We start from the raw sequence: 20,180 nt of genomic DNA, 5'->3' as shown, positions 1-20,180 counted from the left end.
AGCTTACCTCAGTGGTTTGTTTGAATACATGTGGTAATGGGAAAGTGACAGTGAGTTTATGTGGGTTTGTGTATAAAAAAATGTATGAGACAGTTGAAATAAAAGATTCTCTGCTCTTCTTGCAGGCATGCAGATGGTTCAGTGAAGTTCTGGGATGCTTCAGCAAGTAAGTACCGAGTCTTTCTGACTTCCACATTCACCCCATTTACCACTTGTGTGCGGTATAATAGTTCCATTTACCACAATGTGTGCGGTATAATAGTTTTGTCAAAGCTCATAAACTTGCTTCAAACACATTTGCATTTCATATTGAACTCGGCAGAAGCATTTATCTAAAAACAAAAGTTTTATATCAGATTTTTGTCATCTTTCGGACATGAACCCATGACCTTGGTATTGCTAGTGACATGCACTGCTATTTTGGCAACTGCAAAGACTGTAGACCAAAATATTTCAATCATATTACTGTGAATGGCAAGTGCAACACGCAACATAGAGGAATTAGTCAGGTGGAGCCAGTTGGCAAAACTGAAGCTCTGGTGCGTATAGAGAGTCAGTTTCCTGACTGCACGTGCCCATTGGCTTTACCAACTCAAAATACATGCTTTTTTTCACTCAGTTTGAGCAATTTGAGAACAGCATTTCTGGGTCAGTTTATGTCAGATGTTATTGCCAATTTGAAATACGTTATTTGAATGTGAGTTCGGTAAAGCAGTTTTTTGAGGTTATGATATTCCCCATTCAGGTAGATAAGAGTTGGTGTAAAGGGACTTGGCTACAGTTACAATCACATTTGACTAACACTTAATAACTGGATTCTGCTGACCACTGTTGGAGTATAACTTGACTTCAGACATAATTTACCTTAACAATAAGGCAATTTTCCATGATTTATGACCCCACTGGAGACTGACCTTATAATGTCTCACACAAAAAACTCCCCAGATCCCACAGGCTTTTTCTTACCTTGTGCACCGCTGAGAGAGACCAGCGTGGTGATAGTGTTACCTGTACATGCCATTTGACCTTGCTTAAACTGTGAGCTTTGCAGACTACAGTTTCCACTGTTCCTGTACCTCCTGTAGGTGCTAAAGGACATTGCAATATTAAAAATACCACAAAGTTGCAAACCCCTCACACAAGTGCATGTTTAACATTCAAATGAGTTTTCTTAGTGGTAGAAGATAATTTAAAACCAAAGTGGCCCTCATTTTGTTCACCAATGAAATATAAAGCTAATTAGATAGGACTTTTTAATCCTGCTAAGACAGAGTGGCTAATCTTATGCCATTTAATATTTTTTTGCTTTGGCTGAACTGAACAATTGGAGTCAGTGGATTAGAGGCCCTCAAAAATTGGACAAAACACATGTATGCATTTGATAGCATTGAAACACTTCCCATCATTCATTTAATCCTCTAAAACATTAATTGTACAATTCTAGAAGTTATATGACTTTGTTGTTTAGAATGCTAGATTCTGATTTGTTTATTCACAGCATTTTGTGGTCTTTTTTTATTGTCCAAAGCAACCTATTTCCTGTTAAAGTGTGTTAGATTTCTGTCTAAAATAATTTAAGTTAAAATTTGTTTGTGTCCTTTATTCATTCATTCATTAATTTATTGATATGAGAAGTAGTTGTGTAATAAAACAGATAATGTACAGTAAGCTGGTAATATGCAACATGAATATGCAAAATAAACCTCTTCAAATTAATAGAACATAAGGATGCATCAGTATTAAAGTTCTGTCTGAAACCAATAAGACAGTAATTATTTTCTTGCTCTTGGCTGATCAACAATAAATTGCCGTTATTAAATGTACTGTAGTGCTAGTTTGATTAAATAAATGCGAAATAAAACACACAAAAAGTCAAATCAATTTTAAATGACACAGGTGAATTTAGACATCACAACATTATAATGTACAGTATGAAAAAAATGATATTTATTTAGAGATTTGCATAAGACTACATTTTAACAATGTTTTTAAAGCAATTTAATGTTTTTAAAGATTAACTTTATTAACATTATAGTGATATTAGATGACAATATGACAAAAATCTCTAATTTTGTGTTAATGACTGGTTGACTACAATTATCTCTAACTTTTTTCTATGAATTCCACTTGCCATGTGTTCAGTAATGCTCCAGGTCCTGTACAAGCTGAAGACAGCTAAGGTGTTTGAGAAGGCACGCTGTAAGGAGGAGAAACCCAACACAGAGATTGTGGATGAGGACCCATTCGCCATTCAGTTGATGTCTTGGTGTCCCGAGGAGCCGCATGCTTTGTGTGGCTGGTGTTTCTGCACATGTCATCATATACAGGTTCAGCAAACAAGAAATCACCACAGAGGTTGTGCAGGTAAAAATATGTTGTTCATACATTTTAATGTTAGAATTATTTCGTAAGAATTATGCAAGATTTTAATTTTTTTTTTAATTGAGGTGCTTTTGTCTTAAAAAAACGTTGTTTTCTGGAGTGTAATGAGTAATGCTGCCCTTATAGACACTCTCAGTCTCTCTCTCTTATTCCCCGTCTCGAGTTATTTTAGTTTCCTGACAACTGCCATGACTCATAACGTTAATAATAATATAAAATCTGTTCATTAAATGGATGTTGTTCAGTGACTTGAATGTTTTTGTGCATTTGTACGTGTATGTGCCGTCTACAGAGCCAACTAAGGATATCCGAGGAACAGTTGTTACTCAGATGCTTAACTAAATCCCTAAGCCTTTCAAAGCCGTTTTAATTAATGTTCACCACATCTAGCTGTATATAGAGCTTGAATAATTCATACTGCATTCATTTTGCCCTCTCAGTGTTTTTTTGCAAGCCGTACATTTGCATACTGATGCTTCCATGACCCATAAATAAATGAGCGCTTATGATAATGCTATTAGAAAATATATCTGTGAATAATTAGAATTTCCATATGATTTATTGTGGGAAAATATATAATGTGGTAGACTGAAGCAATTAAGCAATAGTGCTTTATTAATGCTTAAACGACGCAACTTATTTACATATTAATACATGAATCATAAAACAGGATAATAATGAATCAAATGTTCGAATACTGTCATATTGGGGAAACGTGAATTTCAGGCACAGGAACGAATCTCATTGGTTAACAGAGGCGCATGCTCAGCGCAAATGTGGGAAAACCATTAGTGTTACCATCTTCTGCTGACTGAACATTTACACTTCGGTATAATGAGGGCAAATTAAGCCTATTAGCACCTTCAGTCCCGTGACTCTCACACACATTATAAACACTCACTTGGAAGAGACACGCACACCAATTAGTGTGTCTCATATTAAGAATAGAGACACCAATGGGGATCAATTAACTCAGTGTGTTTAGCTGAATCATAAACATCTGTTCTCAAGCACAATAGTGTCAATTACCTGTGTACATGTGTGTGTGTTTTACAGTTATTGGAGGTCAGGTTACAGTATGAGCTGAATGATCTGGAGTCTCCAGAAGGGGGAGGAGATCAGACACCAGCTCCTCCCACACCAAGCACCTCCCCCAGTCCACAAACCGCTGCCCCTCAGACACACACCTCCACTAGCAGCAACTCGTCAGATGGGATCCGAGACAACATACCCTGCCTAAAGTAATTCTGCTTTGCAAGTTGTATTTTAATACACATAACAGGGAATTCAAAAGTCTGAGGCTACTCATGTAAATGCCTCTATATGACTTTTTTTTTTTTAATTTAGACATTTTTTTTCCAATGCAAATTATATTATTGGCAGAACATTTTGATGTTTATTTGATGTTTAAAAAATGCTTATTTTTTACTATATTATAAGTAATGGTGCAAAAGCCGTCACCTTTTAAGAAGGTACACTTTTGTTCCTATTAGGTTCTGATATGTACACTTTAAGTACTAAAATGTACCTTTAAGGTACCAAAATGGACCCTTTAGGTACAAACATGTACCTTTTGAAAAGGTACTGCCCCAGTGACAGCTTTTTACCTTTATTTCTGAGAGTGTAGTATTTTTAGTATTTGGTATGTTGCCCTTTTGCTTTGACAGCAGCACTCGGCCCATATTAACTCCACTAATTTGTGTAAAACCTGATGACCAAGTGATCCAGCATGATTTGAAAATGATCCAAAGAGCATCTTATGTTTCATTGGATTGAAAACATCTAATTGTCTTTAGAAAGGAGTTCACATGATCAGTTCATTTGATTTGTGAGAACCCAACAGATAATATGCACCAAATTTAAGTGTCAAGTTAAAAATAGTTCTTAGCTTTTACAAACACATTTCAGGACTTCTGTGTTCTGTTCCATTTAGCTGCGCCCTGTCTGGCTGTTTCCAAAGAGAGCGTTGAGGGATGTATTTGCTTCTGACTGAAAGTTAGTGTTCACAGTATTGACGCAAATGGTTGTCTGACAAATCACCATGCACTGTGAGGCCCCTTTTTGGCACATCTTTGTATAGCTGTTACTAGATTTTGCTAGTTTTTATGATTAATCATGACACTTTCAAGTGCTTGGGTACTCATTCCCATCCTCAGTAAGTATTATATGTCATTATAGAGTAAATGTTGTACTTTTTTTTTGGCAGGGACTATGAATAACCCATGTCCTCTCTCTGTCATTCCCTCAGGGTGCGCAGCAGTCCCTCTAAAGCAGTCTTCAGGGTATCAGGTGGAGCTGGTGGTACAGCTGGTGTGGGTCAGTGGAGAGCCGCCCCAGCAGATCAGCAGCTTGGCCATCAACTCCAGCTATGGCTTGTGAGTTACCTGAAGATTTGAAGACTTGTTTTATATTGTTTTGTCAGGTGGTTCAGCCAAATGCTGCAGACTGTCGGAAAAGTTTATGAAAGGACAATATTTGCTTTGTTCTTTTGTTATATTAAAAATATTTTAAAATCTTAAAACATAGATTTAAATATATATCAAGATTTTCAATGAATAATGACACCTATGTTGGTTTGTTCCTCACACACAAAATTATAGTAAGGCTTTATAAAACTTGGCTTACACAATCCTTCAAAGTTTGGGGTCTGTATGTTTTGTAACGTTTTTGAAGGAAGTTGCTAATGCTTACCATCTGTGCATTCATTTGATCAAAAAACAGTTTAATAATAATGTGAAATAGTATTACAAAAAATAACTCTTTAAAACAAAATAATTGCTGTGATGCTGAATTTTTAGCATCACGGTTACTCCAATCTTCAGTGTCACACGATTGTTCAGAAATCATTCTAATAATATGCTGATTTGGCACTCGTGCAAGTTTTGCTTATTACGTAAAGTATTACCATACCAGTATAAACCATTTTTTTTTTCTCAGGATTCACTTTGAAGAACAGAATTCAAAAATAGAAAGTAATGGTTAAAAGTGGATTAGAATAAAATGTCTTTACTGTCACTTTTGATCATTTTAATGCATCTTTTAATGCATCAAACTTTTGAATGTGTGTATAAATTATAAATGATTGTGTGTGTAAAATATATTAACTTGATTAAATAATCACTATAGCAGCATAAACCAAAATCCTAAACCAGCATAAACCCAAAATCCTTCGAATTTGAGGACAAAATCACTTGCTGTCTTTTATGTTTGTGTGTAACATAGGGTGTTGTTTGGCAATAGCAATGGTCTGGCAGTAGTGGATTACTTACAGAAGAACTGTTCTGTTGAATCTGGGAACTGTGGAATTGTACGGCTCTAATGATCCGTATCAGAGACAACTGCGATCTCCCCGCAAGAGCCGACAGCCTTCTGGAGGTCTGATATGCACACAAACATGGTTTTCATCTATAATAGACAAAGCACATATATATGAACAGCACACCATTGGCAGGACATGCAGCTGTGCAGCGAGGGGGATACAGCAGTGTGTCCCCCTGATGGTGGCTGGGCAACAACATTGCACAATTGCAGCGGAAACACATGATGTAAGGAAGAGAGACGATTGACTGGGACTTGGCAATGGATTGAGGTTGATTAGATTATCTGGGTGTGTATGTGCGTGTTTGTTTCAAGGGGTAATGAGTGATATTTAGCGGGGCTGGCCTGGGATCTGTCCCGAGATATGCGCACAGGGAGTGTGCTTGATCAGAGCAGCTGGGGTCAGCTCCTTTCTGCCCATTCTGCATCTCAACTCCAAGATCTGGGAGCAAAGGCTACACACTGCACCTCACACTAATGTGAGTATAGGCAATTGTACTGTCTAAAATAATTCTTTAGACTACTTTTACACAAGGTTGAGACTGATACTTTAGCACACTTTAACACGTTTTCCCATAGGGTGTGACAATCATGTTTCTTTTCTCTCTACACCGGCCTTGTGACATTAAGAGGGCTCAGCCACCTCAGAGGATCGCTGCAAATCCCCCACCCCTCAGGTTAAAAACACCCCCTCAGAGCATGATACAATCCCATACTGCCTCCTGCCACCATCATACCGATTAGTCCTGACACTGGAGTTTGCTCGAAACACAGATGTTATTGAGCTATCCACCCCAGCGGGGGCATTTTAGGCATTTCAACCAATTCCTCTGCTCAGGACTAAAGGGATAATTCACAGAAAAATGAAAATTCCGTCATTATTTATTCATTGTCATGGTGTTTCAAACCTGCCCACACTGACAAAATTTCTTATTGTGGAAAAAATGACTAAATAAACTGTACACTGCTGTTCAAAAGTTTGGGGGTCAGTGAGACATTAATACGTTTTTCCAGCAAGGCATGCATTCAGTTTCTTTGATCAAAAGTGACAGGACATTGTTACAAAGATTTCTATTCAGCTGACAATAATAAGAAATGTTACGGTTAGCATCAAGTAGGCATATTAGAATTATTTGTTAAAGGGTGAAATGTGACATTGAAACTGAACTAAAAATTTTGTGGGGGGGGGCTGCTGAAAATTCAGCTTTGCCAGTTTCCCAATAATTGCAAATTTTTAATATATATAAAATAAAAAACAGTTATTTAATGGTAAACAGTAGTTTCACAAAATTAAAATTTGTTGGTGAAACTGTTTTTATTTTTTTTATCAAATAAATACAGCCATGCTGATACTTTTTTAAATATATTTGAGATATTTTTAAATATTAAAACTGACCCCTTGGTGAGCCTTTGAACAGTAGTGATGTCATGTCTTCTGAGTTTCCTTACAGTAGGTTTGTCCTGGGGCTCAAACCAACATTGAACATTATTTACTGAAAATCTTGACATCCCTTCAGAGAGTTTTCATTAAACTTATTGATCCATTTTCAACAAAACCAGCCTTTACTGTATTATGTTTAAACCACTATGACTAATCTGAAAAACAGCCATGAGGGTGAGTACATAATGATTTTTGACTGATTCATTACTAATTTAATCAACACCCAAGGAAGCTTGGATTTATTTTGTTATTACTCATCAGTATATAAACAAGCACTACTGCTGAAAATCCGCTGGCAGTGTTAACAGGGACACACCTTACGTAACATCCTCAAAACTTGTGATCATGGTGTCTGGTGGGAGTGCGAAGAAAAAGGTTACACCAAAGGTCACAGATGACTGATGAAGGCTGGCAAGTGTGAAATAGAATGCGTAATGGTGGACTTGACATTGTGACAAGTTGCCGCCTTCGCCTGAGTGGAGAGATAGTGGTTTAACATCTGGGTCTAGCAAGCAGTCATAGGTTCAAAACCCACTGAACCGGGGATGATATCATGACCTGAGGCGCAGCACCATTTGTGCTCCAACTCAGCAAAAACTGTTCTCTGTTTCAAAGTATTTTGCTAAAGTAAAACTCCACTGCAATCATAAAGACAACAACACCATGTTGTTAGAAGTGGTTTCTGAAAATTAATATGTGCAACACCGGTTGAAATTGTTTAGCCGTGCTTCAGACAGTCTCTGATCAAGACACGACTTGTCTTGCGTGGCGAACAAGACACATTAAACCTAAAATTATACTAGGACAACACCAAAGCTTGTCAATTGCACCTGTAAAACACAGCACTCCTTAGTTGAGAGTGCCTTTTAGACTGTGGTATAAATGAGAGATATTGATTGCTTTCAGATACTGTCAACTGAAGGTAACGTGCTAACCAAATATTCACTTTCGAAGATGTGGCACATAACAGATTTTACTTTTAGTGTCTGTTAGATGGCAAGAGTGTTATGCCAAAGTAAAACTTATCCGCAGGAAGGGATACGTTTTGTTCCCTCACGTATTCTTAACCTTTGCTATAGAATATCACGTCTTCCGCTAAGAGTTTCCCTGCGAAAACTCCGAAAAAAAAGACCACATTATTTCAGCCACTCATTAATTCAAGAATTTGCATATGTTTTTGTGTGTAGAATCGAGACAATATAATAAATGCAAAACATATTCAAGGGTTAAAAACACAGTATAGGGACAAGTTAATCTTAAAGCATTTGGCATTCTCTTATCTTTAGTTCATTTAGCGCAGCTTAAGGTGGCATGGATTATGCCGAATACAACCTAAAAAACTCCTTCTAGAAATAGCGTACATTCACACTCGGAGACCGGGGCAGTCTCAAAATAGGATAAGATTTGCTCCGAAAGGGCAGATCAAATGAGAATGTATTCTGTTGAGCACACGACCTCGGAAGCGTTCTCTCATCAAGGTGGTTTGATCAAATATTGACAGAAGGGGTCTCTGTAATTATGGGGGCAAATAGCGCATACCCCATCAGTAACCCCGCGAATGGGCAGATACAGAACAATGATGCAACTGTCACGGAAAAGCCAACCAAATGCATAACAAACAAAACAACCCGGTCGATATGTAATCTTTTTTTTTAACACGTTATGGTTCTCCTGCGCTGTATGTTGCTCCCAAAAAGCGTAAATATCTCTAACTGTCTAATCTTTACTTCCTCCCAAACAGTCTTTATGTCAAACCATCACAATTCTTCAATGGAGGAGGGAGAGGAGGTAAGGTTGGATGGCCGGTGTAGAAGAGGTTCCACTGGTTTTGTTCAGCTCACACTGTCTCTGTCTCTATGTATGAAAAAAACAGAGGAAGCAGCTGTCCTCAGAAAAAGTTGCTTGAATAACCCTGATGGAAATTCCCACTGCATTCTACGTTCATGTAGCACGCATGCATTTATGGTGAAATGTGCTTGTGGTGATTTGCTTGAGGCTTCTCTTTTTCACACACCGATGGCTAAGTCCTACAATTGTCTGTCTGTAGGAATGAAGGTTTTCGGTTTTGTCGATCTTCCCTGTACTTTCTGTCTCTTTATGTCCGTTACATCTCTGCTGCTGCATTTTGAACAATACATTTATTTAGATGGATTGCAACCAGCAGTGGTATTATTAGGAAACAAAACATATAGTTTTGGGTAATTAACCATTTAGTTTTCTTTAGTTGTTCTTATATAGACTTCTTATATAAAGCTGTGAAGGCTGTTTTTGTTTTGTTGCTTTCTTGATGATTTTTTTTTTTTTTTTTGATGACTCACTGAGGCTCATTACACTGCAACAAAAAACCAAACAAAAAAAAAAAAAAAATAACAACTGTAAATCATTATTTTGTCCACTTAAAAAATATCTTAATACTTTAAAGGGAATAAGTATATTTTATTTGAGAAGCAAATCTGTCATAATATATTAAGACTTATTTTAAGATATATTATATAAAACACAAATAATCAAAAATCTATATAGTGCTATCATTAAATATACCATTTAGTTCCAATTTCCATTCCAGTTAATCAATGAACACATAAACGCATTGTAAAAAAAAGAAAAAAGAAATCAATAAAAAATAAATATAAAGCTACTTGATGTAAATTTGGAAAATAGTATTAAATAAATACAAACAATGAATCTTATTCAGTTTGTTTCTCGAAATCAGTAAATTTATCTTGTTTTTAGAATGTTTAGATATTTTTTTGCTGACAAAGCGAGGTCACATGTTCATCTACCAGCTATTTATTTATTTGTGAAAGATAATAGATAAGTCCAACATATGCCTCTGCAGCAAGGAGTATATATACAATTATATTATACAAAATGTACAAAACTCATCCATATATAAGCCATAATGTCTGGATTTGGATTCTCCTATGTGGTGCATGCTTGTGGCATGAGCTACTGAGAATGATTATTTTTGTCTGTTCTGATGTTAATTCTTTTCCTTTCAGGGCTGATATGTGCGTCAGGCTACACTTATTTACATCCCAGTACTGTTTGTCCAGCATGCGGCATTATGCAGTTTGTCTCTGCTACTGCTGAAAAAATATTGCAGTGTCTCCTTAGGTCTGTTTGGAAGTATTTGTGTCCCTCAGGATGATTAAAAAACCTTTTTAGCTATATTTGTCTTGGTGTTTTCTCCAGCTTTAACTAGTTCAAGCATTGCATGGCTTTTACTGAGGCTTCAATGTGTTTGTAAAGAGAGAGGTGTCTCTTTTTCCAGCAAAGATAATCCGCGGAAATTAAGCTTGCCTACTGAGCTAAAGCCAGACTTGGGTAAGCCTAGAGCTTTGTGTTCATGCTACTACAGCTTTTTGAATGTGGAGTCCATCAGCACATTATCAAGAAACTGGAGTCCACATGCTCATTGAATTTGAATATCACATGTCAGTTAGCCCAAGACTATGGTGGCTTCAGAATTCCTGAACTTTCAGAGTTTATACTGAGTTTCTGGGATTGAAACGTGTTATGAAATACAGTTTATTAGAAAAGGTCCATCTGAAGCTGATTTAATTTTGTATTGAATTGTGGGTCTGACATACATATGGGTCATGACTGAATTGGTTTATCAAAAGTCTTGAGTGTTTCCATATGGTACACGTAAGCATGGCCAAAACCACTGCATCACTTTCATGTAGTCATGGTCCTCTGTCAGTCTTCCTAACTCTTATCCTGAATAACACAAGTCAGCATTTGCTGGTATATTAATTCAGTATCAGATTCAGTTCGGTCATCACTTTCCAGCAGGAGAGTTTTTAAGGGAATTCCCTCAAGGAGTACTTTTCTGGAATTGCACTGATTTGAAATGGAAATCAGATGAGTAGTTTGATGTAAAGATCATAAAAAAGATTGTAAAGATGTTCCCCTCGCATATCATATAAACTTCTACAGGATATCAGTTAATTGTTTTGAATAAGGAAACTTTTTAAATGTATACAATTGTTCAAATGTTTGGGATCATTAATTTATTTTATTTATTTTTTTTCATCAAGGATGCATTTAATTGATCAAAAATGACATTTATAGTGATAGTTTTCACAAAAATATTAAGCAGCACAACTTTATTCAGCATTGATAATATTAAGAAATATAACCATAATTGGGGTCCAAGCACAAAATGGTTTGTGTAGACGATACAATTATACAATGACCATGTCTCTTTTCAAATGTAATTATCCTCACGTGACTTTTCATGGAAGTTTTATTCTACGTACTATATTAAAAGAGGCAAATTTAAAATTGGACCGCAACTCATTAAAGAATGGCATAACAGCTGCTGAAAATTCAGCATTTGCCATCACGAAATAATAATGTAAATTACTTAAAATCTAAAATTGTCACAGTATTTCACAATACTAACTGATTTTGCTATAGTTTTGAATACAATAAATGATCGCATGTTGAAAGCTTAAGACCCCCCCCCCCCCCAAACTTAGAAACATCTGAAAGGTTTGAATGGTAGTGTAGGTTTTAAATGAGAAGTATTATACATGTCATAATATGAAAACTAAACTTTAGTTCTCCTCACATTCTCATTATTTTATTTATTTGTTTGTGTTATTTCAGACCGTGACGCATCTTGGATAGGGATGACCAGACTTCCTAGCTTTTCCAGAGTAGTCCCATTTCAACCCCTTTAAGCATGTCCAGTGCAGATTTTTTTAGAAGCTGGGCCGTAGGGCCAATTTTCAGATAAATGAGGTCGGATAAAAGGGTCTAAAATATATAAGTGTCCAGAAACCAAAAGGGCATCCTGTCATGCCCCAAACTTGGCACAGACCATTTATTTCCATCACCTGGAAAGACTGCCTCATTTCCCACCATCAAAGGTCATTTTCTCACCACTGAGATATTTTTTGTGGTGTTTCTTATACTTTTTGCATAAACCACAAAGGCCATACATTTATTTAAATTTTAAAGGGACGACAGAGGGATCAAAAGGAGAGACCAGGGCGGAGTAAGCGGCACAATGAAACGCCGCGATAAGCACGGGGATGGGGAAGAGATAGGCTTTGTGACCAAATTACACCCATTTACATCCACAGTACTGTTTGTCCAGCATGCAGCATTATGAGTTTGTCTCTGACTCGTCTGAAACATATTGCAGTGTCTCCTTCGTCCTTGTTTGAAAGTATTTGTGTTCCCTCGGATGTAAAAACCTTTTAGCTTATGTTGTCTTGGTGTTGTGTTCAAGCACAACTAGTTCAAAGCATTGCATGGCTTTTACTGCACGGATTCAATGTGTGTTTGTAAAGAGAGTGTTCTCTTTTTCCAGCAAAGATGTCACGAAATTAAAGCTTGCCTACTGAGAGCTAAAGCCCGACTTGGGTAAGGCCTCGACGTTTGTGTTCAGCTACACAGCCTTTGAATGTGGACGTGCCATCAGCACATTATCAGAAACTGGAGAGTCACATGCTAATTTAGATTGACTACAATGTCAGGTTAGCCCAAGACTATGGTGGCTCATGAATTCCTGAACTTTCAGAGTTTATACTGCGATTTCTGGATTGAAACGTGTTAGAAATACAGTTTATCAGAAAACGATCCACTGAAGCTGATTTAATTTGTATTGAAGTTGTGGGTCTGACTACCTATGGGTCATGACTGGAATTGGTTTATCAAAGTCTTGTGTGTGTTTCCATATGGTCACACGTAAGCATGGCCAAAACACTGCATCACTTTCATGTAGTCTGGTCCTCTAGTCAGTCTTTCCAACTCGTATCCTGAACAACACAAGTAGCATTGTGGTATATTAATTCAGTATCAGATTCCGTCGCGTCATCACTTTCCAGCAGGAGAGTTTAATGGAATTCCTCAAGGAGTACTTTGTGGAATTCGCACTGATGTTGATGAAAGGAAAATCAGATGAGTAGTTTGATGTAAGATCATAAAAAAGATTGTAAGATGTTCCCCCTGCATATCCTATAAACTTCTACAGGATATCAGTTAATTGTTTGATTTGAATAAGGAAACTTTTAAATGTATACATTGTTCAAATGTTTGGGATCAATTAATTTTATTTTATTTATTTTTTTTCATCAAGCACATGCATTTTATTGATCAACCAATGACATTTATAGTGTTCTATGTTTGTCACAAAAAATCTAAAGCAGCACAACATTATTCAGCTTTGATAATATTAAGAAATATAACCATAATTGGGGTCCAAGCACAAAATGGTTTGTGTAGACGATACAATTATACAATGACCATGTCTCTTTTCAAATGTAATTATCCCTCACGTGAACTTTTCATTGGAAGTTTTATTCTACGTACTATATTAAAAGAGGCAAATTTAAAAAAAAATTGGACCGCAACTCATTAAAGAATGGCATAAACATACTAACAGCTGCTGAAAATTCAGCTTTGCCATCACAGAAATAAATAAATGTAAAATTATTAAAATATAAAAATTGTAACGTATTTCACAATATAACTGATTTTGCTATATTTTTGATCAAATAAATTGGTAGCCATTGTTGAGCTTAAGACCCCCCCCCCCCAAACATTAGAAAATCTGGAAATTTTGAATGGTAGTGTAGGGTTTAAATGAGGAAGATATTATGTCATAATAATGAAAACTAAAAATTTAGTTCTCTCACATTCTTTCATTATTTTTATTTATTTGTTTGTTGTTAATTTCTAGACCGTACGCATCTTGGATAGGATGACCAGACGTCTAGCTTTTCCCAGAGTAGTCCCATGTTCAGACCCCTTTAACATGTCCAGATGCAAAGATTTATTTTAGAAGATGGTCTAGTAGGGGCCAATTTTCAGATAAATGAGGTCGGATTAAAAGGGTCTAAAATATGAAAAGTGTTCCAGGAAAATAGGGCACCTGGTCACCAAATCTTGGGAATACCATTTATTTCCATCACACTGGGAAGAGACTGCCTCATTTCCCACATCAAAGGTCATTTCTCACCACTGAAGGATATTGTGTGTTTTAACTTGTGCATAAAACCACAAAGGCAGAACATTTATTTAAATTTAATTCTGCTCAAGATGAAGAGGCTGATATGGAAAAAGTCATTCTGTCAATCTGTTAATCTGTTGGTTGTCATCTCAGAGTGGGGGCTTTACTTTTTTTGTGTGTTTTCTCCTCTACTGTCCTACTCTCTGTATGTCCCCCACGGGGTTCCATACCCCTAGACCAACAGGGACACAACTCCTTCAGCCGCTCACGGAGCTCCAGTGTGACCAGTATTGACAAGGAAGCACGAGAGGCCGTAACATCTTTCTATTTCTGTGAGACGTACAACCGTAAAACAGATGGTGGACTTACACCTAGTCTGTGGGTTGGCACGTCCTTGGGAACAGTCTTGGCAATCTCCCTCAACACTTGCCCCCTGCTGGAGAGCAGAGGCTTCTGCAACCAGTCATCGTCTCCCCTTGTGGTAAGTTAGTACATTAGAAGTTTAAATGGAAATGAAATGAAAATAATATATGAAAAAATAAATGAAATAATGGAATAAATGAAAATTACTGAAAAATGTACTCAGCCTGAGCCCAAGATGTAGATGAGTTTTGTTCCTTCATCGAAACAGGTTTGGAGAAATTTAGCATTACATCACTTGCTCACCAGTGGATGCTCTGCAGTGAATGAGTGCCGTCAGAATGAGATTCCAGACAGCTTATAAAAAACCTCACAATAATCTACAAGTAATCACACAACTCCAGTCCATCAATTAATGTCTTGTAAAGCAAAAAAGCTGTGTGTGTTTGTAATAAAATTACCCGTCACTTCTGGCCAAAATTCAAGTGCATAATTCTAAAATAATGTAAAAAAAAAGAAGTCCATCGTCTGTCTTCTCACATTAAAATCAATTGACTTATTTGTGTAAAACTGTTTTCACTTCTTGATCTGTGGATATTTCTCTCCTGATTCAGATGAGATGACCTTTTCTCTGGAGGGAAGCGTTATGGTTTATGGATACATATTTTGGCCAGAAGCAAAGGTTTAAAGTGAAAGCACTTTAATTATGGACTTGTGGATTATTGTGATGGTTTTATATCTGTTTGAACTCTCATTCTGACGGCACCCATTCACTGCAGAGAATTCATTGGTGAGAGAAAGTGATGTAATGCTAAATTTCTCTAACTCTGTTCTGATGAAGAAAAACAAAGTCATCTACATCTTGGTTGAAATTTTCAGCAAATTTTCATTTTTGGATCAACTAATCCTTTAATTGAAGGTTAGTTTGTTTGACTCTGATATCTCAACCCTTTCTGTACAGGAACTCTTGTCAGGTTGAAGGGCAGCATTCTGCGGATGGCTTTCCTAGATTCTACAGGGTCTCTCCTCCCTTCTGCTTTTGAGCCATGGTATGAACCCAATGCTCCGGTTCCCAATGGAGAGGAGCGGGACAAGGTCCGTAAGAGACGGCCGGTGTCTGTCTCGCCCCATCCACATCCCAGGAACTGAATGAAAACCAATATGCTGTGCTGTGCTCTGAGAAACAGGCCAAAGTCATATCCCTGCCCTCTCAGACCTGTGTATTTAAACACAACATCACCGAAACATCTTTTGTGCTGCGGGCAGATGTGGTACAGATTAACACCGGCATTTGTGTGGCCTGCTTCTGTGCCAATGGACACATCATGACCCTCAGGTGAGAGAAGATGCCCTTAACACAAGCCAGATGAGGGTTGATTTAAGTGCATTAAATTAAAACTGTATGTAGGGATGCGTAAATACAGAAAAATCTATGAATCCATCACGATTAAACTGGGAAAACAGATATTATCTTGTTAAAAAAACAAAAACAAAAAAAAAAACGGACTGGCAACTGTAATGTCATTTTATACGTGTAAAGAACTGATATTAAATAAATAACATATACAGTATATTGAATGCTACACTTTTCAAGACTCCAACTCAGTCCGCCTTTAAAGCATTGTTTATCTGCAGACTCCTGGTGATTGTTTCAGTGATGTGAGGAATTGTTTGTAGATTGATATTGATATACTGTAACACACGCAGTAAATTTGGAAATAAGGCTATTTTTAGTATACAATATTGTCGTCTTGCTCCACTGTTCAGCAAAGTCAGCCAGGGGGCCTGTTGCTATTGCAACACAGATCTAATCACTGTATTGCTCTCCAAATCGCTTTGGCTTATAAATCTTCAGAGGACAGAAAGGCAGACAAACATCTGTGTGTTTGTCAGTAGGAAGGTCAAAGTTAACCATCAAACAAGAAGACCTTGGGGGTATTACTCCAGATATCATCTACAAATATCCTTGTTTCTTGTAATTTAACGGCACATTTTGAAGGACAAAATCAGCACTGCCACAGTCTCAGCATTGCAGCTCTTGAATAATAGAGGAGGTGAGAAAATCCCAGAGCTGAAGAAATGTCTCACTGTGTCATGCTGTTTCAGTCTGCCAGGGTTGAGGCCACTGCTGGATGTAAATTACCTACCCCTGACAGATATGCGGATAGCGAGAACGTTCTGCTTCACCAACCTCGGCCAGGCCTTGTACCTGATTTCCCCTACTGAGATCCAGAGGATCACCTACAGCCAGGAGGTCTGCGAGAACTTACAGGTGAGCAAAACCGTTCTTCTAGACTCTTCTGGTGCACAGTATTTACGACAATGTTGATGATGATGTGATTTTAATTGTGCAGGAGATGCTAGGTGAGCTGTTTACTCCGGTGGAGACGCCTGAAGCTCCTAACAGGGGATTCTTTAAGGGTCTGTTCGGAGGAGGAGCACAGTCTCTAGACAGAGAAGAGCTCTGTGAGTTATTTTTCATTATCTGCTCTTTACCCTTAGATGCTTAAAATATCTCAGCAAGAATGGTAAAAGTAGGAATGTAGACCACAAGCTGAAAGATGACCATTTAGGATGTGGGGAGCTAGCTGTCGCACTTTTTACTTCAGTAAATATATTTTTCAGGGTAGGGTTCACTTTTGTAAGTCAGATTCTCAATAGGCACAAATTATTTCCCAGTCACAATAGATGTTGCAATTGAAAAGCCAAAACTGTTGCTATTATCATTGTTAACTTGTTATCATTAATACATCTACAACTAATACATCTACAACTACAGCATCTAAAACACACTGGCAACCCGAGATTCATGAAAAAAGAATATAAAATAACACATGTATGCCAGTGTATTTTATTGTGCATGGTATTTCAGTTGTTTACCCAACACCTACTACAAAAATATCATTATATTAAATAATTCACAGATTATTCAAATATAACATTGTTTTGAATAAGGCATTTGAATCCAACATACAAAATTATGTTTATGAAACTACACAGAGATAGAATTTTGACAAAAACCTATTACTGATGTTGTTATTTTTAGCTAAAATATAAAAATGCTTTTTGTTAATTAAAATATAAATAGATTAAAATCTTGAACTTAAAAACCTAAACAGAAAATTGGAAATGTTGCCTGGGCAACAAACTGAAATAAGTTGTAGTTACTGAAATGACTAAAAAATGACTAAAACTTAAAATAATAAATTAATGCTGATATATTTTAAGATCAGTCAGAGTAAGTTTCTTTCAGTTGAAACAGCTCAGACGTAGATTTTAGGCTTGGATTAGGCTTAAGCGTTGTCTGTGAAACCGGGGGTATATCTTGTTGTAAATAATTATAACTGGATTTAAAATGCGTAGTGTAACAATAGCCCCTTTCAAACAGTAATACCAGTAAATTGCCATAAAATTACAGGAACGACTTTACCGGTAAATTCAAAAATGCACTGTTCACACAGTCAACAACATTCCGTCTTTTTTCCCGGAAAAGCACCATTCACTAATCCATTGCAAAATACTGGTAAATTCTGTGACATCATCAGCCTCTAAACAGCTGCGCTTGTATTTGTAAACATGGAGGAGTATATGCGGTTAGTATTTTTGTTGATGGTTTCATTTTTGTTTCAAACTTTCGCATTCATGAAGCTTTTTTTGTCAGAAACATCGTAATAGACGACTAAGAAATTCTTCCACTACCACTTCGATTGTGATTCTCGTTTATTTTCAGATATTTAAAGCACAATGTTTTCAGTTTACTGATGACCTGACTTTTTGTCCTGTGAATGCCTTGCTCTCGGAGATGGTTAGTTATTTTATCATACGTTACTGAATCACTAACAGTTCCTCTTAGGTGACGACGAATTTCTTCATCCGCCCAGATAAGGAGAAGTGCTTTAATTTCACTGTCACTCCAGCTGGATGACATTTCTATCGCAAGCCATTTTAGCATTTAAAACTTTGGTTTGACTATCCATAAATATAAACAGTGTGGAGTGAATGCGTCATTTGCCTCAGATTGTTATGATTGGCCCGGAGTAGACGTCTTACGTCACCGCGTTCTGAATTTGTACGTGCTCATACCGGTAATTTTCCTTCTGCGTTCACAAACAGCAGAATTCCGGCAATTTACTGGTACTGTTACAACTTCTCATACCGGTAAATTGGCAGAACGAATTTACCAGTATTTTTGAAAAGGTCCTGTTCACACATGATCTCTTTACGGCAATTTACCGGTAATTTTCCGGAAAAGTCTGTATGTGTGAAAGGGGCTAATGAAATTAGATTGTACAGTACATTTATAAGGTGCATTACAAGGCATAATTAATGCATTAAAACTACTTTTATAATGCATTACACATAAAGGCTCTAAGTAAAGTGTTAACATATATTTTTTCTTAAATCTAATAAATATGACAAAAGCAGAGAACAAAATACACAAGCACATAACTAAAAAAAAAAAAAAAAAGAAAAAAATCGCTGTCAACCGATTATCCAAAATAAGCCTTTTTGTTCACATAATATATGTGTGTGTACTGTGTTTATTTATTATGTATATATTTAGCAAATATTTACATGTATATATTTATATTCATGTAATTTATATTATATATTTAATATGCAAACAACATATTTTTCTTAAATATATACGTGCATGTGTGTGTATTTATATATACATAGCCTAATAAATATAAACAGTACACTCACATGTGTTATTTAAACAAAAACTTTTATTCTGAATGTGATTAATCATTTGACAGCACTAATATATATATATATATATATATATATATATATATATATATATATATATATATATATATATATATATATATATATATATATACTGTATCACAACTGGCACAACTGGTGACAACTAGACATCTAGCCTAGGTGCTTCCTGTGCCTCTTTGCCATCTTAATAAGTTCTGTTCTTAAAAATGGCTTCTTCACTATGTTGTTGTATCAGAGAGCTCATTTGTGCTCTGTTGTGCTGTCACCTCATTTGCAGCATTCTTTTCCTCCACTTCTTTTCACACTCTGCTTCCGTATTTGTTTTTCAGTCGGTGAGTCAGGAGCCGGGAAAGCACCACGCAGTCTCGCTCAGCACATTCCAGGTCCTGGGGGTATAGAAGGCATGAAGGGGGCAGCGTCAGGCATCGTGGGTGATCTTGCTCGAGCTCGGATAGCGTTGGACGAGAGAGGGCAAAAACTGAGCGAGGGGTGGAAGAGAGCGGACGGCAGCCATGATGGCCAGTGCTGACACGTTCTCCAAACACGCTCATGAGGTACAGCGTTACCACCGCTGACGCCAATAACAGATGGATCACTTTGTAAAAATAGATAAACATTTTATGTATTACAAAAGTTAATTTAATGTGCATTAGAATCATGTGGCAGTGCAGCTGGTGTCTCTAACTTTGATCTTCTTTTTACTCCCGTTGCAGATGATGCTAAAGTGTAAGGATAAAAAATGGTACCAGTTCTGATCTCCGCAAAACAGCAGAGCCCAAAGGGACTCAGGAGTTCTCCTACACAGCCTTGTTCATCCGTAATCCTTCTCCCACTCCCATCTTTATCTCTCCTCTGCTGGACCAGTGGGATCCCTCGCTCTTTCCTAGCACAATATTAAATACAGTCTGCTTACAGAACTTCGGCACAGACTGAGAGTGGCCCAAATCTGAGGAATACCATACCATGATGGCGTCCACT

At 36.9% G+C, this 20,180-nt stretch overlaps 1 pseudogene; it reads left to right on the top strand.

The window, feature by feature from the left end:
* LOC122140992 overlaps positions 1 to 20,180 on the top strand; it is a 31,986-nt pseudogene extending 11,806 nt beyond the window's left edge.

Source organism: Cyprinus carpio, chromosome B20, assembly GCF_018340385.1.
Source record: "Cyprinus carpio isolate SPL01 chromosome B20, ASM1834038v1, whole genome shotgun sequence".
Taxonomy (NCBI): domain Eukaryota; kingdom Metazoa; phylum Chordata; class Actinopteri; order Cypriniformes; family Cyprinidae; genus Cyprinus; species Cyprinus carpio.
This window is presented reverse-complemented; position numbering and strand designations above follow the sequence as displayed.